This window comes from Phacochoerus africanus, chromosome 1 (assembly GCF_016906955.1).
Source record: "Phacochoerus africanus isolate WHEZ1 chromosome 1, ROS_Pafr_v1, whole genome shotgun sequence".
NCBI classification, from domain to species: domain Eukaryota; kingdom Metazoa; phylum Chordata; class Mammalia; order Artiodactyla; family Suidae; genus Phacochoerus; species Phacochoerus africanus.
This window is the reverse complement of record NC_062544.1, coordinates 147868138-147894616: the sequence shown is the minus strand read 5'-3', so window position 1 is coordinate 147894616 and position 26479 is coordinate 147868138. Positions and strand designations below refer to the sequence as shown.

General features: G+C 42.8%; 1 protein-coding gene and 1 pseudogene across 9 annotated transcripts in view; one reads left to right on the top strand and one right to left on the bottom strand.

Annotated features, from left to right (window-relative positions):
- The window catches only part of ATG7 (autophagy related 7), a 376249-nt gene that overhangs the window by 75824 nt on the left and 273946 nt on the right, over positions 1-26479 (bottom strand). The window lies entirely within an intron of this gene.
- LOC125127637 (60S ribosomal protein L10a-like) lies at positions 6013-6664 on the top strand (annotated as a pseudogene).

Here is a 26479-nt window from a genome sequence, read left to right as displayed (position 1 = left end):
TGTCCATATGTTCAGCCTCTGCTCCTTCCCCTAATCTAGAGCTGAACAGTGCATAGATGCTGGCAGGTACAGACATGCTCCCTTTTCATTACACCACCAAATTGCTGCAATAACTGATTGCCAGTTAAATAATTATAATCAAGTACCCATTGTGCATAACAATCATTTAATGACTGCCATCCGAAAACACTGTAATAAAGAGAGCTTTAATGAAGAAAACTGGAAAGGGTCCAGAGTTTTATGGCGGTTTGCTTAAAGGGAAAGAGAACCATAATCTGTATTTAAGATTAAAAGAAGCCTTTAATCCAGATGCTCAACATTAAACAAGAGAGTGGAGTCATGTTTTGATCAAATGTTACTGCATGCATAAAAGAAAGTAATGTAAATGTTCTTTTAGGAAAAAAAAAAAAAAGAAAAAAACTCCAGTAAATCACATTAAGTGTTTGTAACCATTTGCTTTGGAAAAAAATGAAAAAGAAAAACATCTGATTTTCATTTTGAACAAGAATACTTAGCTAAAATAAAATAAAAGGGAATAGGATTTTATTTGATATGTATAATACTGAAAATAAGAAAGGCGCCATTTAATCTACCTTGTACCAGTTATCATTCTCCTACTTACTCTATTTATTCTTTATCCTCACTTTCCTAAGTCAGGCCTGTATCTTTGGGAAGTGTAATTATATTCTCAAAGTCCTAATTGAAACGGTTTTGATGATCTCAGCTCTAGCAAACAGTAGTTCTCATCTGAGGGAAAAAAACAAAACAAAACAAAAATCTCACCACATAAAACTCAGCTCAACTGGCAGCTACCGCCACTGCTGATGCACAGAGTATCTGGCTAACAAATTAAGACAGCAATTCCTAGAATTGTAGCCATTTTCTACGTGCTGACATGTAGGCCAGCCAACAATAAACACCAGAGCCTCCAGATTCTGCTACAGTGAGTGCTGAGAGAAACTAAAAGCAACATGCTAAGGCCTCTCAAGGAAGAGTTAAGCAGGGAAAGCAAAACCAAACCAATACGGTTCCTATGGATATAAACAGATACAGACAGATTTGGGTTCCCACAGCTTTCCTAATACCTCAGAGTAAAGGAGCAGGACCTGACCTCATTAAGGCCACAGGATACCCTGGTCCTCAGGAAATCCTAATAGCGGCTTGGGGCTGTGGAAAGACCATGAGCATCCCAGGGAGACAAACCACACCCTAGAACATTTCTGTCCCAAGGTGAAGAAACTGTCCCAGAGCCTTTGAGGTGCCCCCAGGGCGTCCGGGCTCTGGGGTGTGTGCAGAGGAAGAGTTAGGACAAAGTAACTGATGGCCTGCCTAAGGTAGAGGGCACAGGTCAGGCCAGACCTCCCCCAAGGGGAAGGTGTAGGATTTCTCCTGATATTCTAAGTTAAGGGCATTGACACATTCTCCTTCAAGAGGCCCCCACTTTTTATTCTATGTTGGAGGGATAGCTAACTGCCGGCTGTAAAGCCCCCAAGGCTCCTGATAGCATCTCCCAGGGTGAACACCATACAGCTGCCCACTGCTGTGTGCCCTCCATCTCAGCCCCACCAGGGCCAGCTATCCTCCTCTGCAGCTCAAAGTCACTGCCAAACACGCTGCCCTTGCTCCCCTCCCTCGCCAAAGAGGGTGGGCACCGAGGACCTCTCCACCACACCTCTTCCTATATAAAAGGTGATTTCGATAATAGACCCAGCTTATGAGGGCTTGTGTGGGCCTGTGAGGACTTGATGACAACACACATCAAGCCCCATGATGGGCACTGGTCAGTGTTCAACGAGCGGGAACTGTTACTGGCACACATCACCGCCTATGGAGAAAATCCAAATTCAGATTTCTTGGCCAAGTAAATGATAATGTCAGTAATCACAATGTAACTCACTTGCTCAGCTGCTTACACCCAAACATTCGTGTCTCAACCCTCCTTCACCCCAAAGCATTCCCCACAGAGCGGCCCAGACTTACCAGACAATGGATGTTACTCCCTGTCATCCCCTGCTTGATGCAGACACAAGTTCTAGGTCTTTGCCCAGGGTATTCCCTCAGCCTCCCGGCTCTTTCCCCAGATGCTCGCCAGTCTAGCTCCTTCCTCTGCATTCAGGTCTCAGCTCAGAAACCACCTTTCCACAGGGACTGTCACAGACCTGCCAGTCTGAATCATCTAACCCCTGACCCCTATTCTCTCCTGCTCCCTCCCCATCCCAACTCATTCTAACCCAACACCCTGTTTTGCTTTCACCTCTGTGTCCATCACTAGCTGAAAGTTTCTTTTTTCACTTGTTTGTGATCCAGGCAAACATGGAGCCTTGCCTATCTTGACAGCCACTGCATCCAGCACTTGGAAGGGGCCTTGCCTTTAGCAGGCAATGAATGCACAGAGCTTCACACACAGGCTGCCAGTTACCAGGCACCCAGAAAGCTGCAACTGAACTGAACTACGCTGAATTCAACTGAGGGGAAGATGGCTAAGGACGGCACAGATAAAAATCTATCCTTGGCCACTGTCTTTTCAGATCACATGTATAATGAAGGGCTCCTAACTGCGACCTGTGCTTATCAACTATTGCACATGCAGTGGATAAGCAATGAGATCCTGCAGTATGCCACAAGGAACTATATCTAACCACTTGTGATGGAACATGATGGAGGATAATGCGAGAAAAAGAATATATATATGTGTGTGTGACTGGGTCACTTTGCTATACAGCAGAAATTGACAGAACATTGTAAATAAACTATCATTAAAAATTTTTTTAAAGAAATTATTCTATCTTGAATGTACTCTGTTTCAAATGCATTAGTCTTATTCCTTTGACCTTAGCTCAGAAATTTAATCTTACACTTTTCCAGTCTGTTATTGCTCCTAGCCTAATTCTTGTACAATTAACTTTGAAGGCTATCAGACTTGGAACTGAATCTCAGGTCTTCTACCAGTTCTAAAACATCTGGCAAATTATTTATCCTCTCTTAACCTTAACTTTTACATCTTTTAAGTAGTGACAATGATACTCATTTCACAAAGGGTGGCTATAAAAAAATAAATGGGATGATGTACAAAAAAGGCCTATTGATGTACTTAACAGAAAACAGGTACTCAAAGCATTATAATTTCCATCCTGGGTAGGCAGTAGGAGCTCAAAAAATACTCACTAGGTGGCAACCAAATTGAGATGGAAAGCATGCCAGGAAATTAGAATATGAAGAGTGGCAGGAAAAAAACAAGTTATCAGGTGGAAGTAACAAAAAAAGGACCAAAGTCCTAAGATGTTCTGTTTTTCACTCCCCATGTAAGAATATCTTCAAATGTTCCTATTTTATGTCTTGATTCCAGTGACATGTGGCAGTCAGAGCTGAGTATCAGAAAGTCACTGAGTATGAGAAATCACTGGTTAACTGCAAAAAGAAAGGATATTCCTGAAAAAGTATTTAAATCTATATATAGTATATAGTATCAGAGAACTTGTGGCAGGATTCCAATATGAAAACCACTGGGAATTTAAGTATTCCTTGACCTTATCAAGAAACACAAGTCATGATGAAAAACTGTTGTGTTTATTTGTCATTCCAAGCCTCCAACCCCAATACCAGAGCTGCTGGACACATCACCAGGCTAGGGTGAAAAGTCAAAGAAAGCAATAAACTGGCTGTTTTGAACCATCCTGGGGGATGGATCTTTACAGAAAAAGGAGAAGACAAGCCACCTGCTTGGGGTCCATCACACCATTTAGCGCTTGTTAATAAGACAAATATTAGCAACAAAAAAGAAAGGAAAGGCAGTCCATCTCTCATGCTGATCGCTCGGTCTGCTGTATCATTATCCCATGAAAGTCATACCAGCTCTCTGATTTCTTACCAATCTCTCCCTGACTCTCAGGTCATGTGATTTAGGAGGGTTGTTTACCCAATTTACCACTGACGATGGGAACACATCCCAGAGATCTGACCAGTGAGGGTTACCTGGCTGCCCCCACCACTGTGACTGGGTCACTAGTGACCAGCAGAGCAGGACATTGGGTAGTGCCACTGGGAACAAGGCTCCCTTCCCATTGGAGTTGCTTAGCCTGGGCCACCAGTGCCAACTTGCTATTGTGAGGAGAGAGCCTGCCAAGAAAGAGGCAATGCAGAGAAAAGCCAGGCAATGGCACAATGCAGGAAGGTCATTATTGACATTTCTTGAACACTTGGATCTAGTAGTGCCTAAGGCTAGAACTATCCATGAATTTTTCAATTACTTGAACATATAAATCCCCATGTTTGCTTAAATCTCTTTGAGTTAGAGTCTAATTTTCAACCAAAAGAGTCTAATACAGTGAGTAATCTTGGAGAGTTTAATCCGAAAGGAGTTATCTAAAAAGACAGCTGTGACCCACTTTTTGAGTTCTCATTAAAAAAAAAAAAAAAAGAAGACCAAAACATGCAAGATGCTGGAGAAGCACCTGTATTTCTAATATCAGCAATTCCATCTGATCAATGCAAACTGAATAGAAATGAGAGGTTCTATTCACGGTGAGGTTATGGTTTGAAGAGGAGATCTATATTTCCTATGTCCCCGATCCTCCATCTTTATTTCCTGGTCAAAGAATCAAATGTTCATTCATTCTTTCAAAAATGTTCATAGTAAGTAGTGCATATGTGCCGGGTATTACGTGAGGTTCAGAGGATACAAAGATGATTAGGACATTCTTATTTTCAAGAAGCTAACAAATAATTATGATTCAGGCTGACAAGTGCTGGCTGAAACTCTTCGGGAAAGGATGAATCCACATTTGCCAGGTGAGGACAATAAGAGCAGAGGGGTGAGCGGAAAGTGTGTCAAGTCCAGGGTGGCCAGGACCAGTGACTTGGGAAGCAGGCTGCAGCCGGTCTACACAAGCTGTCTAGCACTGCCTTGATGAGGAGTTGATCTGATCCTGGAGCCAAGCTGAGCCTCTGCAAGTCCCTGAGAAACTGTGTGTGCCACCAATGGGGACCACTGGCTGTGGGGGCTTGGGTGGAGAACAGTCAGACTGGAGTAAGAGGCAACGGTCTACAACCCTAACTCAGAAAGCACTGAGAACCTATCCTATGCAGATGGCTTGAGAAGAAGGGGATCATCTGCATCTTAAATGACAAAGACTGAGTAAGAGTAATTCAGGGAGAGGGTAAAAACGCCTGTGTCTCCTCAGACTCTGGGTCACAGCTCCTCCATCCTAGGTCTTCCGCAATCTACATGCAACTCACCCACAGGGCTCAGTGTCAGGAGAGGCCTCTGCTCCATGCCTGCTTGTAGCTCATTGGGTACCCCCTTACCACTGGATCCTACAGCTGTATTTTAGGCCTGATCACTCACTACATTGCTCTGATCCTCAACTTCCTCATCTTTAAAATGGGAATACTGTCAGTTACCTCAGGATAAGGACCAAATAAGACAATTTCCATAGCACACCCTGCGTAGAACCTGGCATGTGATAACCACTCGATACATAGAAGCTGCCACACCTCTGCTGATGAAGTAAGCTGTACTATCCACTACAAAGAAACGGTGACAGGAGTTCCTGTTGTGGTGCAGCAGAATCGAATCCAACTAGGAACCACAAGGTTGCAGGTTCAGTCACTGGCCTTGCCCAGCAGGTTAAGGATCCGGCGTTGCCGTGAGCTGTGGTGTAGGTGGCAGATAAGGCTCAGATCCCAGTTGCTGTGGCTGTGGCGCAGGCCGGCAGCTGTAGCTCTGATTGGACCCCTAGCCTGGGAACCTCCATATGCTGTGGGTGGGGCCCTAAAAAGCAAAAAAAAAAAAAAAAGAAAGAAAGAAAGAAAGAAATGGTGACATAAAACAAGGAGCAGTTTTCACCTGCCAGAGATTCCCAGAGGCGATAGTCTATAAAATTTTGTTGTAAAAACAAGGCAGAAGCACTTTACTTGGTAGCTAAAACATGTACACTAACACAAGAGCACTGTATCTGAAGGCCTAGAAGAAATCCTGTCAGCTCTTTTCCAGTTATCACTGTGCCAGGTGCCATGAGCAGTAGAGTCTCCTGCAGCACCCTCTGTGGGTGGTGGGAGAAGTCTTGCACAGGAACCAGCTCAAGCATCAGAAGTTTTTGGAGATGATGGAGCTTCAGATAACCCCAAAGAACTATGATCCTCAGAAGGAAAAACGCTTCTCGGGCACCATCAGACGTAAGTCTACTCCCCATCCCAAATTCTCCATGTATGTTCTGGGGGACCAGCAGCATGGTGACAAGGCCAAGGCTGAAGATATCCCCCACACTGACGTAGAGATGCTGAAGAATTCAACAAGAATAAGAAACGCGTCAAGAAGCTGGCCAAGAAGCACAATGCCTTTTTGGCTTCAGAGTCCCTAATCAAGCAGATCCCATGAATCCTGGGCCTGGGCCTGAATAAGGTTGGCAAGCTCCCTTCCTTGCTGACCCACAATGAAAACATGGTGGCCACAGTGGATGAAGTGAAGTCCACGATCAAGTTCCAGATGAAGAAGGTGCTATGTCTGGCAGTGGCTGCTGGCCACGTGAAGATGACAGATGATGAGCTTGTGTACAACATCCACTTAGCTGTCAACTTCCTGGTGTCACTGCTCAAGAAAAATTGGCAGAATGTCTGGGCTTTGTACCTTAAGAACACCATGCGCAAGCCCCAGCACCTGTACTAAGGCACAGCTTAATAAAACTATACTGCCCTCATTAAAAAAGAAAAAACAAAAGAAAGAAAAAGAAATCTGGTTAGGTTGCTGTGAATGGTGTGGTCCTGGATGCAGAAATGCAGCTCTCATCCTGTACTTCCTTGGGTGAAAATGTCAAATGTATCATGGTTCCTGCTCTAAGACAGTAGGAATGGCTAGGGGTGACTGAAGGAAGAAACTCTAGACTAACAGGTAGGCTTGTTGTTGATGTGGCTTTATTTTATCCTTAAAGCCATATCTATAAAGCTATCTTGTTTAGAGAATTTCCTACTACCCTTTCCAACCAAGCCCTCTGATGACATGTCAGGACTTGGTCTCCAATGGACCTGGCCTAAATGTTTGTGCAAAGAGCAAACTTTGTAAAGCCCTAATGCAAAAGCTCAACAAGATTGGGCAGCTGTCACTGTTTCAGTATTTCCATCCTCAATCCAACCACAGAGAGATTGGAGAGCCGGAAGGCAAAGCTGCAGAGTCCACCTTGGGCAGTGGACCTAATATATTTTAGACAAAATATATCTCTTGAGAATTCAATGACACAAATCCTCCCCCATAAAACACACACATGCACCTTTTTGTATACAAGCCCTGAGTGTTCAGGAACCATCCTCACCCTACCCTCTGAGCTCACCTTGGTTCCATAGGAATTTAGAGGAACCAGTTCACGGGGCTTGAAAGAATTAGGTAGGAGAGTCAAGAGTTCCTCTTCTTAGGGCTCAGTTTTCTCCATGACACAGATGGTTGCCATGAACTCTTCGCAGGGAGAGGGCTAATGAATGACGAACGCGGAGCCCAAACATAACCTGTCCGCAGTGCCTTACTCTGAGTGGCTGTGGAAAACCCTGGAATCTCTGTGGTTTCCAAGGTGTTGAGTAGGTAAAAATGAAAGAGGATGCTCTGGGGGTCTGGGTGGAGAGGGGCAAGTGCAGTCCAGGCCCTGGAGAAAGATGCCCGTCTCCAGGGAAAGCCTGCCCTCCACCTCAGCTCCGCTCTGTCCTCCCACCTCATTCCTCACTTATGCAGAGGCTGCAGATTCCTAGGGTGATCTGTACCAAATCCAAATGGTTAAAAATAATTTGCTAAATACCTTCCTAGATAAATTGAAATCCAAGACCTTTTTGAGCCCTGCCCAGCCATCCCTCAAAGGGCGAGCTGGGCTGAAAGTCATGCTCTTTCCTAGCTGGATCCCTGAGTCAGACTTCTGCCTGTCAATCTTCTGATGTCACAAGTCAAACTGTGCCATCCAAGGCTGAGTAAGCATCTTCAGGAAATAGAAACTCAACTGTAAGAACACAGGCATTTCCAAACAGAGAACAACTCTGCCCACTTTCTAACTCAGCTACTGTATATAAATTTAGCCATGACACTGGGAGGGGAAGTTTTAAAAATAGAAGTGAAAGGCCAGAAGAATAAATAACGATAAGGTACCAGTCACTCACTACCTTTGGCAAGACATATAAAATGGTAAACAAGATGTCATAAATGCTTTGCCCTTATGGGGAATATATTTAAGTGGGGGCTGGAGTGGGAGACAGAAAATAAAGACAATTTCAGATAGTGATTAAGTCCCACACAGAAAATAAAACAAGGTAAAGCGATAGGGAATGCCTGAGGCACTACTGTTATATCCGATTTACAGATGAGGAAATTGAGGATAACAGAAGCTAGGTGAATTATCAAGGCTTCGCAGCTAGTACGCAGGAACTTAAACTCAGGTCTGATTCCTATGTGGTTCGTAATTATTACCCTTACGCGATCTGGTCAGTCTCTAGAGAAACCAAAAAAATCTTGAGAACAGATAAGGTGAGAGGCCATCTTTATTTTTAAAAGTCCCTCCTTTTAGGGCATTGGCAGAATCTGAGATCTACAAATTCACCTGAGTATACCACAGGTTTCTATTTTAATGCTAATGCAACTAACTTTTGAGATTCTATTTGTGATATTTAACATAAGTTAAACGTTAAAGCCACCCTCTGAGATGGGAATTACCCTTTCATAAAAGGGCACTAAGGCTCAGAGGGTGTAACCTGTTGAAAATCATGGAGCTTTTAAGTGTGGAAGCTGCAATCCAGGCCTCATGCCTCTGAGTGCACTGCTTTTTCCATTACACCACGCTGCCTTCCAGAAGACTCCCCAAGGAGCTACATTTTTCTCCCACTGGGAGACAGGGCAGTAACGAACTTGGCAGTGCAGACAGAAAGGAGTGCCTGTTTTGCGTCTCTGCCAAGCAAGTATCCATGCCCTTTGCAATATGACTTGGACACAACACCCACCGAGCTCTAGCAGCTAAGCATTCTAGAATTTGCTGAAGAATTTTTTTCACCTTCTCCGTATGGGGTCCAAAATTAAAAGGGGAAAAGCATATTTATGTCTCATTCAGAATTCAAAAAGTAATAAATCCTTCAAGGCCCTGGCAAGTTTCTCTAATCCACTGTAATCATGTTTCCTTGTATAACAAGTCTTGTGATGTCTGTAGCGGAGTCTCGCTATAGTAACAGCAGCCTGCATGTTGGAGTTCTTCTTCCCAGGCCTGGGGGATTATTCCATTTTCCACATTAGGAATAAGCCGCAGACTTTCGGTTCTAAAAAGGAGCCAGAAATGCTGACTAGAATCCAGATGCCCTAAATATAATTAGAACTAAATTTTACTGCCCTCTGTGAAAGACACAAATGAAAAGAATGTGGCAACTTCTAGAATACTGGTCCAGAAAACAAAGCTATGAATAGATCCAACAGGGCTTCTGATGTACTTAAAGCCTCCTGAAAGCTACCTGGAGACTTACCAATTATCTCCTCTACTTCTTTCCTTGGCTTTTTAACTTTTACAAAAGCCAAACATATTAGGGGAGGAGACTGTACCATGGTCTCAGCTCAGCAAACCATGTTTTCATGGAGGGAGCCTTTTACATTTAAAGGATAGATTTGGTTTTTCAGAAATTGATTTGATAAAAAATGATTAATATCTATGGTCAAACAATCGCTTCTCTCTGTTATTAAAAGAAATAAGTTTATTAAATTCCTGAGTGGAAATGACATTCTCATTATACTATTTAACATGAGCAATATGAAACAGTATAAATATATCTGTCTCACCCCAAGTTGTGATTAATTATAATTATAATAATGATGATGATGACAGCTGCCCCCTGTTTTAGTGCTTATGTGCCAGAAAGTGTGTTAGGTATTATGAACACATTATTTTATTTGATGGTTAGAATTCTCCTAGAAGGCTGTTAATATTTCCATTTTACAGTAAAGGGGCTAAGTCTCAGGGAGAGTTCACCACTTGCCAAGGTTACACAGCATGTTAGTGGTGAGCTAGAATATGTACAGAGGAGATTAGACTCCAGAATGTATTCTGGAATAAAAGGTAAAAGCCCTCTCCCCACCTCGGCAGAGTCACGGCTGCTAACTACCATAGTCAGATCTTCTCGGACTGAACTTGATTTTCACATAATTAACTTTCTTTTTGTTTTTTTTTGTTTGGGGGCTATTTATTTAAACGGACAACAGTAAGTCCATCTGGCATTTCCAGGTCTGGCAAGAAACACTAATGACTCTTGGAAAGCTTAGGCCTCAATGGGTGGGAGCAGAAATGTGCAGGTGCATCCCAGAAACCAGCCTACTGACTGGGAGCGCAAGCATCCTGTGGGCATCAGGTCATGCTCTAACAAGTGGATGCACAGGAGGGTCAAGGGAAGGCTAAGTCAGTTAGAGAAGCTTTAGTGAATACGTAATTAAAAAAAAAAACACGCATATTAAGCCTGTTGTCTTTTAACCTGCTCTTGTCACCTAAACCACTTACTCATCCCTCTCAGGATGGACTCAGGATTGCACCAGACACCTGTACCAGTACCTCCTGTCTCCTGGGAATGGCAAATACTTTCTTATTTTTTTTTGTCTTTTTGTCTTTATTTTAGGGCCACACCCAAGGCATATGGAAGTTCCCAGACTAGGGGTCAAATCAGAGCTGTGGCCGCCGGCCTACACCAGTGCCACACAGCAATTCAGGATCCAAGCCGCGTCTGCGACCTACACCACAGCTCATGGCAACACCAGATCCTTAACTCACTGAGCGAGACAAGGGATCAAAACCCATGTCCTCATGGATGCTAGTCGGGTTCATTAACCGCTAAGCCACGATGGGAACTCCTGGTAAATACTTTCTAATGGGAACTTCTTCCTTCCCTCATGCCGACCATGTTCTTTTACAGACCTGCCTCTCTGGCCCAAGTTGACTGGTCCCAAAGTGCCAGAGACCCAAGCTGGGTCCTGATCTTTGAATCAAGATCATGCACAAGTCCTTGTCAGGTGACTGAACCATGAATTAGGAAGCTCCAGAGCTGCCAGCAGCCATGCTTCCTGCTTCATGCAAGGAGCTTGTCTCTAGGAAGAACACCTGCTCCTGTTCTGCCTCAACTGCAGCTTTTCCTAAGGTTTGCCTGATTAACCTTTCTTTTAATTGTGTTCAACGCTCCACTATTTCCATTTGACTTTCATAATTCAAGTTGGATATATATTGCTGGAAACCAACAGCATTCTAAATTTAGAAATGGTACCAGCAATGAAAAGTTAAAAGTGACAAAGTCTAAATGCAGAAAAGAATGAGAAACACACCATCCAGAGTGGAAAAATTCCCAACTGCTGTTAGAAGATGGTAAAATAGTTGGTTTAACAAGGCTGAAGGTTTAGGGGACTTAGGGAAGCACCCAATTATCAGAGACACCGTCTATTTCTTGTAACATTATAAAAGGGGGCGGGAGGGAGTTCCCTTCAGGGCTCAGCAGTGAACGAACTCGAGTAGGATCCATGACGATGTGGGTTTGATCTCTGGCCTTGCTCAGTGGGTTAGGGATCCAGTGTTGCTGTGAGCTGGGGTGTGGGTCACAGATGTGGCTCAGATCCCATGTTGCTGTGGCTGCCAGCTGCAGCTCTGATTCAATCCCTAGTCTGGGAACCTCCATATGCCACAGGAGTGGCCCTAAAAAGCAAAACCAAAAGGGGGGGCGGTTACGGAAAGAAACACTGCAATGCAAGCTAGCTTAGCTGGAATCAGTAAATAACACCTTCAAGTGAGGCACCTCTTCTACTTTGGTCAACAATCTGAGTCCTTTTTTTTTTTCCCTCTTTTAGGGGTGCTCCTGTGGCAAAAGGAAGTTCCCAGGCTAGGGGTCCAATCAGAGCTGCAGCTGCAGGCCTATGCTACAGCCACACCAGATCTGAGCTGCATCTGTTACCTATGCTGCAGCTCAGTGGCCTTAACCACTGAGTGAGGCCATAGATCAAACCCGAGTCCTCAAGGACACCATGTCAGGTTCTTAAGATGCTGAGCCACAATAGGAACTGAGTCCTTATAAACTGCTTTGCAAAGTGAAGTCAGTGGTTGCTAGGGAAATGGTGAGTTTGATAAATGGGCAGAGATCTAATGGGGTGGGAGACGGGGAGCCAGGGCCCTTAAGAGCAGCAAAGGGAAGGCCGTGAACTCAGATGCAGATTCAGGGGAGGGGTACCTTCCAGGGCCCCAAAAGAAGTCTTCAACTGACTCCTAGAAGTCTGAGCAGAGTGGGCTGTACAGGTTTAACACCCAGACCTCTCGAGGAGTCAGAGCTGCCCCTCGGATTCAGACTCCACACCTCAGCCCAGGAACACAGACATGGTTTCCAGCACCCTCTCTGTTGTAATGTTTGTTTCCTGGTGATTAAATATAGTATAAAGCTTTGTTATTTTCTTAAAACCACCAAGAAGAATTCTCCTCATTCTAAGCATTAGCAAATGTGGGGTGAGAAAGATTAAACTCTGCTTGTTCTTGCGTCTTTGTTCCATTCATGGTGGGATCTCAGGGCATAAATCTGATTTCCTCACCTGCAGACAGGATTTTGGATGCCTGTCTTCACAAGGCAATGAAAGGAGAAAAGTAAAAGCTCCTTCAGAAAATAGTCTGTTGTTCATGTTGTGGCTCAACAGTAATGAACCTGACTAGTATCCATGAGGATGCAGGTTCGATCCCTGGCCTCGCTCAGTGCGCTAAGGATCCGGCATTGCCGTGAGCTGTGGTGTAGGTCACAGACCCAGCTTGGATCCTGAGTTGCTATGGTTGTGGTGTAGGCTGGCGGCTGCAGCTCTAAATCAATCACTAGCCTAGGAACTTCTGTATGCCAAACCTGTGGCCGTAAAAAGCAGAATAAATAAATAAATAAATATTTTAAAAAGGTCTGTGGAAATTCTAAACAGAATTAGGGCAAATCTCTCTCTGAAATCAAAAATTAGTTCCAAAATGACTTTATGGGGGATTTTCAGCCCCAGTGATGCCATCTCTGACCCCAGTCACGATTCCCTGTAGTTCTCCTATGTTTGGAGAGAACATATTTCCTAGCGGACAAGGAACTGACCCTGGAGGAGATGCCAGTGCTGGCTCATCCTGGCATTTCCTACTTTCTCTTTGAGTCTCGACTCCCCTGCCCAGGTATGACTTTCTGCATCCCTGCTTCTTCTTCCCCTAGTTCTTAATCATTGATAACCTTGAAAAACATTGACCAATCATGGCAGATGCGTTTCATCCTCTCTCTCTCTTCCTGGGTATGTAACCGCATCAGGAAGAGACAGCCGATGTCAGCAAACAACTGATCCACCCAGTTAGGTTTTGGTGCTTTAAATGGGACATTCTGTCCTGAGATGGCTTACAGCCGGGAGCTGAGCTGTATGACTGGTGTTAAGTTAGCTCTCTGCATGATTTCAGACCTGTGAGAGGCAGTATGGTGCAGTGGTTAGGATCACAGGCCTTAGAGCACTGTTTCTAACTCACAGAGCTGTGGTAAGGATGTAATATATTAATATACATAAGGCACTTAGAACAGTGTCTAGGACATAAACATTATAAAAGTGTCAGCGACTACAGCCATTATTGATTAAATAAGGCTTGGTCTATGTTGTCATTCTTGTTTGCAATTCAGAGTTTCATTATGAACTGATGGCTACTGCCTTGGTAAAAAATTGTGCCTGCATTTTCCTTTTTTTCCCCCCAAAGCCAACTACCTGGCTGTTATCAGACATGGAAAACTAGGCAACCTGTTACCTCTCTCTTTGCTTTGGCTGCCAGGAACCAAAAAATCACATTTCATGTTCACCCTTGGAAGCTTTTCTTAAGGTTTCCTAAGATAATGACTTAAAAAAACAAACAAACAAACAAACAAACAAACAAAAAAACACCTCAAACTTGGCTCTTGCCCTTTTCAGCTCATTCTAAAGGTTTTTATCCTTAATTATTTCTATGGCTTTGAGTGTAACAGTCCTAAATCTTTTTTTTAGAATCAGGCAGAATGTACATAAATATAAAAACACATTTGTCAGAATCCTGATGCTGAATGTCAGCCAAGACATGTGCTTGAGATGATGTATTTTTCTATATTACACATACCACAATCATCTTGGAATACAGGGTAAATCTCATGTAACATTATACAGAGATACCAGAAAAAGTTTTCATTATGTTGACATTTTACTGTGGGGGTCATCCTTAAAAACGTCACTCCTCCACTTACCTCAAGATCATTGCTCCTTGGACAGAAGGTGGAGCTGGAATCAGAAAAGCTAACAGCTGGGCTGAAGACAGAGAGGTTAAGTTGTAGAAACTAGTTCTCTTTCTCATTCTCTATCCTGATTTATAGAATTAAAGAGCTCACTGACTTCATTTCTCTCTCTCTCTTTTTTTTTTTTTTTTTTTTTGCTGACAAAGAAAAAGAATTTATTGGGAAGGGGTGCCCGGGAAGAGAGCAGTAGGGTAAGGGGGACCCAGGAGAACTGCTCTCTCATTTCTTTAATTATATAGAGGACACTGAGGCCCAGAGAAAACTGACTAGCTTAAGGTCACATAGCGTGTTAATGGCTGACATGTAAGTAAAACCCAAATTTCATTTCCAGGCCTGTGTTCTTTCTTTTTTTTTTTTTTTTTTCCTTTTGCTTTTTAGGGTCGCACCTGCGGCATATGGAGGTTCCCAGGCTAGGGGTCGAATCGGAGCTTCAGCTGCCAGCCTATGCCACAGTCACAGTGGTGCCAGATCCAAGCTGCATCTGCGACCTACAGCACAGCTCACAACAACACTGGATCCTTAACTCACTGAGCGAGGCCAGAGATCGAACCCACATCCTCATGGATACTAGTGGGGTTTGCTACTGCTGAGTCACAATGGGAACTCCTAAGCATTTTAATTCTTGGTGATAATTGAGCAAGGACCCACACATGAGGTACATTAATGGCAGAGGTACACTTCCATGAGCTCTGACCTTCCTCTGCAGTGCACAACACTGTGCACTGTTGTCTAGAAGGCTGACCCTCTTTTGTGCCCCAAAGCACACCCCCTCAGAATGCCCAGACCTGGGCAGCTGCATTCACAGGTCAGTCTTCTGCAATGCCCGAGCCTCAGAGAGGCCACCTGCTTTAGAAAAGAGAACAGATGCAGCACAAAAAGAAAAAGGTGACATTAATTAGGGTGAAACAAGGAAGAGAACTTCACAATCAGTGATTATGTTTCCTGCTGGGCAGACATGGTGGTGGGTACCAAGTGGAGTAGGCAGAAAAAGAGGGTTTATTTCCTATCCCAAAGGGTTTAGCTCGCCTAAAGAAGGCAAGAGGTAGCAGTGATAAACTAAGTACCACGGGATTTAAATACTGGAATGTTTGATGTTGCCAAAAGAATGGTACAAAACACAGAGTTACCGTGTGACCCAGCAATTCCACTCCTATATATACCCTCAAAGAACTGAAAGTGTATATTCACACAACTTATAAACAAATGTTCACAGCAGCATTATTCATAACAGCCCAAGAGTAGAAACAACCCAAATGCCCACTGACTAATGAATGAATCAACTAAACATGGTGTAGCTATACAATGGAATTTTACTTGGCCTTAAAAGGAACGAAGTACTGATTCATGCCACAACATGGATGGACCTTAAAAATATCATGCTAAGTAGCAGTCACAAAAGGACACACATTATAGGATTCCATTTATAGGAAATGTGTAGAACAGGCAAATCTACAGAGACAGAAAGTAGATTAGTCATTGCCTAGGCCTTGGGGAGGGAGGAGGAGCTTGGGGAAATGAGGGCTTACTGCTAGGTACTACAGGGTCTTTTTGCGGAGTGATGAAAATCTTCTAAACAGATCATAATGATGGTTGCTACTCTGAATATATTTAAAAAACATTGATTTGTACATTTAAAAAGGGTGAATTATAGGATATGTAAATTCTATCTCAAGAAAACTATTACCAAAAAAAAAAAAAAAAAAAAAAAACCAATAGCACAGAGCATGCTGTTGAGGCTTAAAGGATGGATTAAGAATTTCAGGCTTGGGAGTTCCTGCTGTGGCTCAGCAGTAACTAACTTGACTAATATACACAAGGACGTGGGTTTGATCCCTGGCCTTGCTCAGTGGGTTAAGGATCTGGCCTTGTAAAGAGCTGTGGTGTAGGCTGCAGACGTGGCTCAGATTCCACAGAATTGCTGTGGAGGTGGTTCAGGCCAGCAGCTGCAGCTCTGATTCAACCCCTAGCCTGGGAACCTCTACTTGCTGCAGATGTGGCTCTAACAGACAAAAAAAAAAAAGTCTACAAACAATAAATGTCAGAGAGGGTGTGGAGAAAAGGGAACCTTCCTACATTGTTGATGGGAATGTAAATCTGTACAACTACTATGGGGAACAGTATGGAGGTTCCTTAAAAAAGTAAAAAATAGAGTTACCGTATGATTCTATAATCCCACTCCTGAGCACATACCTGGAGAAAACCATAATTCAAATAGATAATGCATCCCTGTGTTCAATGCAGCACTACTTACAATAGCCAAGACATAGAAGCAACTTGAATGTCTACTAATAGATGAATGAATAAAGAAGATGTGGCATATATACACGATGGAATATTACCCGGCCATAAAAAATGAAATAATGCCATTTGCAGCAATTCAAATGGACCCAAGATTACTATACTAAGTGAAGTAAGTCAGATAAAGACAAATATCATATGACATGACTTACATGTAGAATCTAAAAAAAAAAAAATGATACAAATGAACTTATTTACAAAATAAAAATAAACTCAGAATTTGGAATAGACTTATGGTAACCAGAGGAGAAAGGTGGGGGGAGGGATGGACTCGGGGTTTGGGCCTGGCATATCCATATTCCATATACACTATTGTATATGGAATAGATGCAATAGGGACCTGCTGTATAGCATGGGGAACTCTAATCAATATTCTGTGATAATGTATATGGAAAAGAATCTGAAAAAGAACAGACATATGTATATGTATAACAGAATTACTTTGCTGTACACTTGAAATAACACATCATTGTAAATCAAGTATATTTCGATATGAAATAACAATTAAATTGAAAAATAAATTATTTCTTGAAAAGGCTCCGAAAATCAACAAGGCATCCTGTTCCACATATCTTGCAGTTTTCAGACCAGTAAATGCTAGTTCCTTTTGCATGAAAGAACATTTAAGCATACCTTACTTTGTATAATATGTGGCTCTATGCAGTAACTTTTTTCATTAAACTACTTCATTAGAATTTCTTTATAAATAATTATATATGAGAAAAATAGAGAAAACCATGACTCGCAAAGACACATGTACTCCGATGTTCATTGCAGCACTATTTTCAACAGCCAAGACATGGAAACAACCTAAATGTCCATCGACGGAGGAGTGAATCAAGAAGATGTGGTACATATATACACAATGGAATATTACTCAGCCATTAAAACGAACGAAATACCAGCATTTTTGGCAACATGGATGCATCTAGAAATTATCATGCTAAGTGAAGTCAGCCATACAATGAGACATCAACATCAAATGCTTTCAGTGACATGCGAAATCTGAAAAAAGGGCAGACTGAACTTCTTTGCAGAACAGATGCTGACTCACAGACATTGAAAAACTTATGGTCTCCGGAGGAGACAGTTCGGTAGGTGGGGGGATGTGCTTGGGGTGTGGGATGGAAATCCTGTGAAATTGGATTGTGATGATCATTATACAACTACAGATGTGATAAATTCATTGAATAAAATAATAAAAATTAAAAAAATTATATATGAGAAAAATAAAGCTGGTCTTTTATAAATCTGTCTTTTCAGTAAGTCAGACCATCATTCTATGTTATGCTTTCTACAGTTTATAATTTCAAAACAACTGCAAAAATACATAGCTTCTTGGAGGCATGTTTTGAATCTTATCCATGTTTGTATTCTCTATGTAGTGCCATCCTCCAGAGTTTTCTGCAAGGATGGAAGTGCTCTATTTCTGTATTGTCCAATATGGTGGCCACCAGCCACCTCTGGCTACTGAGCTCTTGAAATGCAGATGGTGTGACTTAGGAACTAAGTTTTAAAAAATTCAATTCTTCACCCATTTCACTGTAAAGAGCCATATGTGGCTAGCAGCTGCCATACTGGACACTACAGCCCTGTAAGGTCCAGAGCAATACTTTGTTCCTTGTAAGTGTTCAATAAGCATCTGTTCAGCGGAAAGAGGATTTATGCAGTAAAGACGTGCTAAGCTTCCCCTCTATGCCAGGCACTCCACTAGCTAGTAGATATAAGGAAAATGCTGCCCCTAAAAGAGTTCCTGGTTGCAAGGGACAGGAAACTCAACCACACTTCACTCAAGCCAAAAGGGAACTTGGCTCACAGAATGACAAAGGCCAGGATAATGGTGCCTTCCAGGCAGCTTGGTTCAGGGCTTGCAGGATAATGCCATGACTGTCCTCACCCACTCACTCCCTCTCTCATCGCAGCTAGCCTCAGCTCTCTTCCTACTGTGGTTCCCACACCAAACCGACTTTCCACTCACTGTCACCAGAAGGCTGCCCCAGCCCAGAGCTCGCACTGGCAAAGCCCCAAGTCCTCCCCCAGCATCCAGGCCAAAGTCTCATGGGAACTCATTGGTTAGGACTGGGTCACATGCCTATTTCTACACCAATTATTACAACCAGGGAAATATGATGTGTTGACTCTCTTGGGCCTCACTGACAGGCTCCAACCCTGAACCCAGGGTTGGGCCAATTCCACCAGAAAAGCACATGGGATAGAGTGAGGTCCTGGATGGTCTTTCAGAGAAAAATCAAGGTAATCATCAGGTAAGAGGAAATTGTTAGGCAGTAGAAACAACATATCCAATCTAGTCTCTAAAGAGCTCAGTGTCTCTCTAGGGAAATTTTAAATAAGAATGCTGGTTGGTCAGATCAGCTGGCCAGATAGTAAATAAAACACTAAAGAGGAAAAGCTAAATTTGGCAAGATCCAGTTTGAAATGTTAGTAACATTTATTTATACCAAATCTCCTCTGATGTTGCCTGCCTTTTCATAGATAATTCGCATAAAACCCTTGTGGCAAAGGTTAGATCTGTGAAATCTAGACACCTTTAGGATGGAGCAGTCAGCAGCTCATGGCCTGACATCTGCAGCCTCCCTCCCCTGCTTCAGTTTCAGAGGCCAGATGTCCCCTTCTGTGCTCCCCCAGTCCCCTGGCACACTGAGGGGGTACTCAGACCTTAGAAGCCCTGACATGTGTGGATGCAGGCACAGCAGGCGCAGTACAGCCCACCCAGGGAAAGGATACACAACCGCCAATTCACACAATGCAATGTGAATGGTCTATTTTCATAAGGGCTACTCCAAGAGATTATTTGTGGGCAGGATGACTCATGAGAGAGCCAAATGAATTCACCCCACAGAAGACAAAGAGCTTGGAACATCACTGGGATGAGAAAAATTAGCCAAAACAGCTGCAGCACTTTAGGGTCTTTTAAATAGCCTCCTTCTGCCTACTTCTCCACCCATTTCTAGCTGTTCTCTCTCACTCATTAAACTCTGACTGAGGTTTTGCTTTTGTTGGCTCATAGGCCAGCAGAGGCTGGGAAATATTCTCTTTAGCAAGCCTATCTTTTTAATCCCTCTGAGCTTTCTGGTATTATCTTTTGCAAAGATCATTCTGGATTACTCTGAGAATTACTCTGAAACTTCTTGGCTTCTTTCTAGGTGGAAAAAAAAAGTTAATGAAGGTTGTGGACAGGACTTTCCACGCTTCAAGGACATTCAGTGCTCAGGCCACATGGCAAGAAGGCCCATGACTCCATCTGCTTTCTTTGCCTCAGAATCCAGAGAACTCTCAGCCCAGCATCAACCTGGCCACCCCTCCTATGACTGTACAGTGAATCTCCCAGTCTGAGCACAACTCTCTTAGGGCTGGTGGACAGAGCTGTGATTACCCCATGATTGCTGAAAAAGGAAGAGCTGTTTGTCGTCAACATCTTTTCTGGGTTGTAAGGGATTGCTCAGCTCAGCAGTAGCAGGTCTGTCCCCACTGGACTGGCACTGGGCTGGCTGGAGCCTAGAAGGACAGACACGTCTAGCAGATAAGAATGGGTCCTCCCTTGGGGTGGCAACTGGCACACAGTAGGTGCTTACCAAACACTGGTGATTTGCGGAATATTGCTGGTATCGTGGAGATGTTACCATGCATAGAAAATATTAAAGACAAGGGGTTGGAATACTAATAGCAACAATACTGAGTTCCTCTCTTCTACTTTACTCTAGAAAACTCAGTCCCCCAATCCTCACAAATTTTCAACCCTAAGGTGATTCAAATTTTCAAATGGCCCTTATTATGGATCTCAAGCCTCTGTTAACTAGTTAATTGATTATGTAAACATAATCCTCTAGTCCTCAAGGGCTAACTACCAAGGACTCCAATTAGCATGAATGAACTTGCTATGCAGAATGCCCCTAGTCTTACCCCTATCATATCATTTGCTTAATGTCTACTGGGCCTTCTTATGGGTTTCACCTTCTCATTTCCTTTTATTTTTTATGGCAAAAAATGTTTAACTTTTTTGGGGGGCCACACCTGTGGTATGCATAAGCTCCCAGGACAGAGACTGCACCTGTGTCACAGCTGTAACCAGAGGCACAACAGTGACAACACCAGATCCTTAGCCTGCTTAGTTCCTTAACCAGGAAACTCCTATGTAAAAAATTTTTTATTGCTGCATTAGTAGTAGTAATTTAAATTAGATATAATCTGACTGTCCATCAATAGAGAAATAGGAAAACAACACAAAGGAACATATTTACAATAGAATACAATGCTACATTTTAAAAAGATTTTTTTAAGATAAAAGCATTAGATCCATATATTTAGCAACATGGAGAGATCTTTCAAGTATCAGGTTGAATGAAAAATGCAAGGAGCAAAACACTTATAGTTTATGAAACTTATATATGGTTTTTAAACACCTGAAAAATAATATAATTCATTCAATATAAAAATATAAAAGTGAGGATGTGCACTAGTAATAGGGGTTTCCTTTAGGGAGGATGAAGGGGACCAGAAATGAGAGATGTCAGGGGTGCTTCACCAGTAGTATTTTATTTCTTTTACCTAAAAGAAAGAAAAACTTGAAGTAAAAATATAAATGTCAGTACAGCATGGTAGGAATAAAAATGCTTGCCATATTACTTTTTGTATTTCTTGCTTTTTTAAATTAATAGACAAAAATTCTTAGAGAAGTTTTGTATTTACAGAAAATAGAACAGAAATTAAGAGTTCCATGTTTTCTCTCCCCAACCCTAAGTTTCCTAATTACTAACATCTTCCATCAGTGTTGTACATTTGTTACAATTGATGAACCAATTATGAAACATTATTATTAAGTAAGGTCCATAATTCACTCTAGGGTTCACTCTGTGTGTTTTACAGTTCTATGGGTTTTGACAAATGCAAAACTTCATTATAATATCACACAGAGCATGCCACTGAAACCTCCTGTGCTCTACCCATGCATTCGTTCCTTCCGCTGGAGTCCCTGGCAACCACTGATCCTTTCACTATTACTGTAGTTTTGCCTTTTCCAGAATGTCATATAATTGGAATTATATGGTATGTAGCCTTTTCCAATTGAATCCTTTCACTTAATAATATACATTTAAATTTCCTCCATGTCTTTTTGTGGTTTGATAGTTCATCTCTTTTTTTTACTGCTGAATAATATTCCATTATATGACTGTATCACCTTTTTTTTTTTTTAATCCATTCACCTATTGAAGCACCTCTCAGTGGCTTTCTGTTTGGTGATAACGTTAAGCAGGTTGCCCTAAACATTCATGGGCAGGTTTCTGTGTGGACATTAGTTCCCAACTCATTTAAGTAAATACCTAGGAGCACAATTCTGCATCATATAGTCAAAGCATGACTAGTCTTGTTAAGAAGCTGCCAAACTGTCTTCCAAAAATGGCTGTCCCATTTTGCATCCCCACCAGCAACAAATTCTTATTCATTTAAAAACTAAATTTATTGAGATACAGTGCACATGCTGCATAATTCACAGACCATACAGTTCACTCATTCAAAGTGTACAAGTCAGTGGTTTTAGCATATTCCCAGAACTGTGAAACCATCCCCAATATCTAATTCCAGGACATATGCATCATCCTGCAAAGAAACCCTCTACCCACAGCAGTCAATCCCTATTTTTCCCAGCTCTCTCCCAACCCCTAACCCTACCCTCAGCAGCTCCTGGCAACCACTAATCTACTTTATGTCTCTATAGTTGTGCATATTCTGGATATTCCATGTGAATGGAATCTCATTCATTAAAAAAAGTTACTGTGTTATTCTGTGGTATGCCAGCTTCCAGGCTGGATGCTGGAACCACAGATTTGAGTGAAATCTAAGCACCCGCCTTCTAGTTGATCATGGTCTAACAACAAACATTTGCTCAGTGCAGACCTCCCAGGGTTTTCTCCTGGGCATGACAGTCGCACTCATATTAGCTAGCAGAGGTCCTCTGTGCCAGTGGTTTGCCCAGGCCAAGAGGTCCTTCACTTCCCTTTGGGTTCAATTCAAGTGAGTAGATGCTACCCAGTGCTTTATCTCAGGTACTGATCAGGCCTACAAATGTTTACCTTGGTTCCTATTTTTTCAAGCACCTGTACTTGAACTGTCCTTTTCAAAAGACACCCTCCTTGGTAGCAATTCAGAAGTTTTAGTCTATTTTCAAATGGACCCAATTTGTCTTCTTTCCATTAATATCAAAGGAATGTTTCTTCTAGGTTTCCAATAAAGTATTTGAAATGTTCCCCTGCAATAATGACTATACTTAGCACCTATGAGTCGGGTATAGTGAGGTCTCTGTGCAGACCTTGAAAGTAAGGATAGCCTTGGAGAATGGAATTAGTAGAACTGACCCACCCTGGAGAACAATGGCCATGTGTGGAAGTTAGTCATCTGAAGAGACTTTTACAAAAGCAATTGAGGAAATAGGGAATTTCCAGCTTCAATCAAAGCAACAAAGGAGTGATCTCAGGAGATATATTTTAACTAAGAAAGCTAAAACGTAAATAACTCTCTTAAGATTTTTCATAGATGGTAGCAGGGGCCATGTGGAGTTTGAAAAGAGGGAGTCCAGAATTTCCGCAAGAATTTATTAATGTCTCTATCACTGTCCAGAAATTAGCAAGATGATCTCACTGGAGAACAGATCCCTTTAGTGCCTGGCACATCACAGTTCCATGAGGTTATCATGTAACCTTCCAATTACCAACTGTCTCCCCACATATGGGGAGTGGCAGACAGAACAAAGCAAACAGCCTGCTTTATACATTGATCTCTTATGAGTTTGGCTACTGGGAGTTAGTATTCATGTTCTAGAAAAATTGAGTTTCTGACTTGAAAGCATGAGACCCATGCACCATGATGATCTACTAACGCACAGATCTGGAGAACAGAGGCCTGGGGAATGTGAAAATTGTGGCCAAACATACAAAGGTTTGTCATTTAGAAGAGGAATTTAACTAGCTCTAGGCAGACCCAACAAACACAGACACCACAAAGTAGTATTTAAAAGCAGTCTCTGGAGCCAAACTACTTGGCTCCAACACTTACTAGCTACATAAACTTGGGCAACTTAGCCTCCAGGCACCTCAATTTCTTCATCTGTGAATTAAAATGGTTGTGAAGACTAAATAAGACAATCCAAATAAATGCTTAGTAGGACATCTGGAACACAGCAAGTTCTCAGAAGTCAACCATCATATCATCACTGTCCCAAGGAGGAACAGACCACCCTATCAGATGCAGAGACCCCAGAGTTCAAGTCAAGGCAGAGATTTGTCAACCGAGGGCCAGATACAAACTTGATGTTGGTGAATTTACTTCAACTCCAGGATTTCCAATTAGCTCCATGCTCCTGAAACTCTTACACACAATTCAACACAAAAACATCGTCTCAGTAGCCAAGATGTTTTTTCATGTAAAACTGACTTTTTTTTTTTGACCATTCAACCAATGTATACTTTTCTTAGTACTTAAGTGCAAAGCACCTGTTTGTCGATGAGAATGGGAGAGGTGGTCCTTGCCCTCAAGAACCTGAACATCCAACTGAGATTAGGGCACCGCACATGATGCAAACATGTGTGCTGGGTTTAGGCCAACCATCCATCTGGTGCTTGCCTTTTTATTAGAGAGCCATAACCAAGGGTTGGGGAAGTCACTACAGTCAGACACACTTCATTCTAAGGAATGTGAGAAGCTTGTTAGTAAATAAAACTAAAATCATTCATATTCCCTCTCCCTCCTTCTCTCAATCTCAACCTCTCCTTTCCACTCCCTTCAAGATACAACAAAGTAGCATGACACTCTGGGACCTTTCAGTCTCAGATCCTCAGGCTCATGTGTTGGCCAGCCCCTGGCAGCAGCTGGTGAAAGCAGAGAAGCAGCTTCCACGCTGCAAGGTCATGGGACCCTGCAGGTTGTCCATTATTGCTTTGCAACTACTGCTTTAATGCCACCCTTCCTCTGATCTCTAAGTTCAATGAGAAGGAAAGTGGGCCTTCCTCACGTGGCACAAAGAAGCTTTCAGCTATTCACTGACTGAGGCAGGTCCATCCTGTGGCTACAATTAGTGTCTAAAGAAAAACTGCTGATCCCAATTCTCTGAAAGTCCCACCCAGGGACACTTTTTTCCTGCAACAGTCACGCCACAGTTCCTGACTTATCTTAGGTGCCATGGGATCTGGTTGCTGCATTTTACGTATAATACTCTCCTTTAAAATGTCAGGTAGGGGAGAGAGGCCCCCAGGGTCTGCCTTTAGTGGACCAGCATCCTGGGCCAGGGACACCAGGAGACTACTCACAGTGGGACAGTCGCCAGTTTACTGATTGCTCTGTTGCCTCAAGAAATTCACAGCACCTTCAGGCAAGGGAACAGCAGTGTGGTGTTTATTGAAATCTACATCTGGTAGCAATTTGTCCAACAGCAACCAGCATTTCCCAACCCCCCTTTGCTTCAGTCAGATAATCCACAGGGGCCCATAATACTCCACAACCATTCATTTGTGCAAGGCCTGTATTGTGCCGTTTATGCTCCTAATTACAGATCTGGGTTTATCAACAAGTTTCAGCACGGTAAGTAATTTTTTAGACTGCAGTGGAGACTGAAAGCACATGTCCTGAGGCAGCGACACTGACTGGCCGTCACCATCTGGGCTGAAAGATGCAGCCTCCCACTGGCCCAGCCCACACCTGGTCAGCAGAGACAGCACACCCTTGGGGTGCGGCCTTGCCAGGGTGTGTGGATGTGTGCAAGAAGGAAGAGCTGAGCCTTACCTAGAATGAGAAATGTGTGTGCTGTGGACAAAGTCAGGCTTGAGAGGCAACTCTGGGGACTGGAACTTCCAGATCTGCAATAAGTCCTCAGAGAAAAGCAGAACTGTTTGGGAGGGATGAGAAGAGACATAGGGACTAGAATGAAGAGGAGGGCGGACTCAGAATGCACTTCTGTGCATGTGCCCAGCTCTGTCCACGCTCATCAGCCCCTCCTTTGGGGGCACTGTGGCCCACTTACTCCAACCACATGGTCCTGGGGGAGACTGCCAGTCACTGTGCCCTGTCTGTGGCCCTATGGGCTAACTCTGCAGCCTGTCCTGCCTGCTCCAAGTGAACCAGGGAAGGCATGTGACTTGGGCCGGGTCAATCAGAGTCAGGTGGGGTAGGGGGGTTCCTTTAAGAGCCACTGGGGAAGATGCTCTTAAAGGAAGATAAGATGTTGGACCTGCCTGAGGCCATGTTTTTTGCTAAATAGGGGGTAAAAAAAAAAAAAAAAACTGGTTTGCCTGAGAGAATGAAGCCAACAGACAGAGAACAGAGATAAGCAGTAAGGACACTGGTGGTCGTGACATGAAACCCCCAGTCTAGAATCCTCAGGGCCAGGACTCCATGGTCTGCTCACAAATTCCTAGTTTATGTTAAAGCCAGTTTGACATCATAACCAAAGCCTACATAGCTACAAAAAGACTTTTCATAGGAAACAATATATACCCCCAGCAATTCACTGTAATTGTAATCAGGATTTCAATGCTTTTGTTCTGCAACAAGATATAAATATTTTTAGTGTATCATTAAATTATTATTTTTTATTATTAATTTTTTTTTTAAACCAGCAAGCTAAATAAAGGCAAGTGGGGGCAAGCTCTTAATTTCCCTTTACGATTTAGGAAAAAAGTAAAGGCCAGGAAGAAAGAAGCTCTCTCTTACCTGCCCTTTTCCCATTGGTGAGTCTCATGATAGAATCATGAATGAATATAAACTTCATTCTCATAGATTTTACCAAAAGCCAGTATGTTCTTAAAAGCAGTTTCAAAGTAAGAAGTAACAGTGACGCCAGCTGCCTAGGCCCTGGGATGGATGGTGCAATGAAAGAAGCCACAAGAGACCCTAGAAT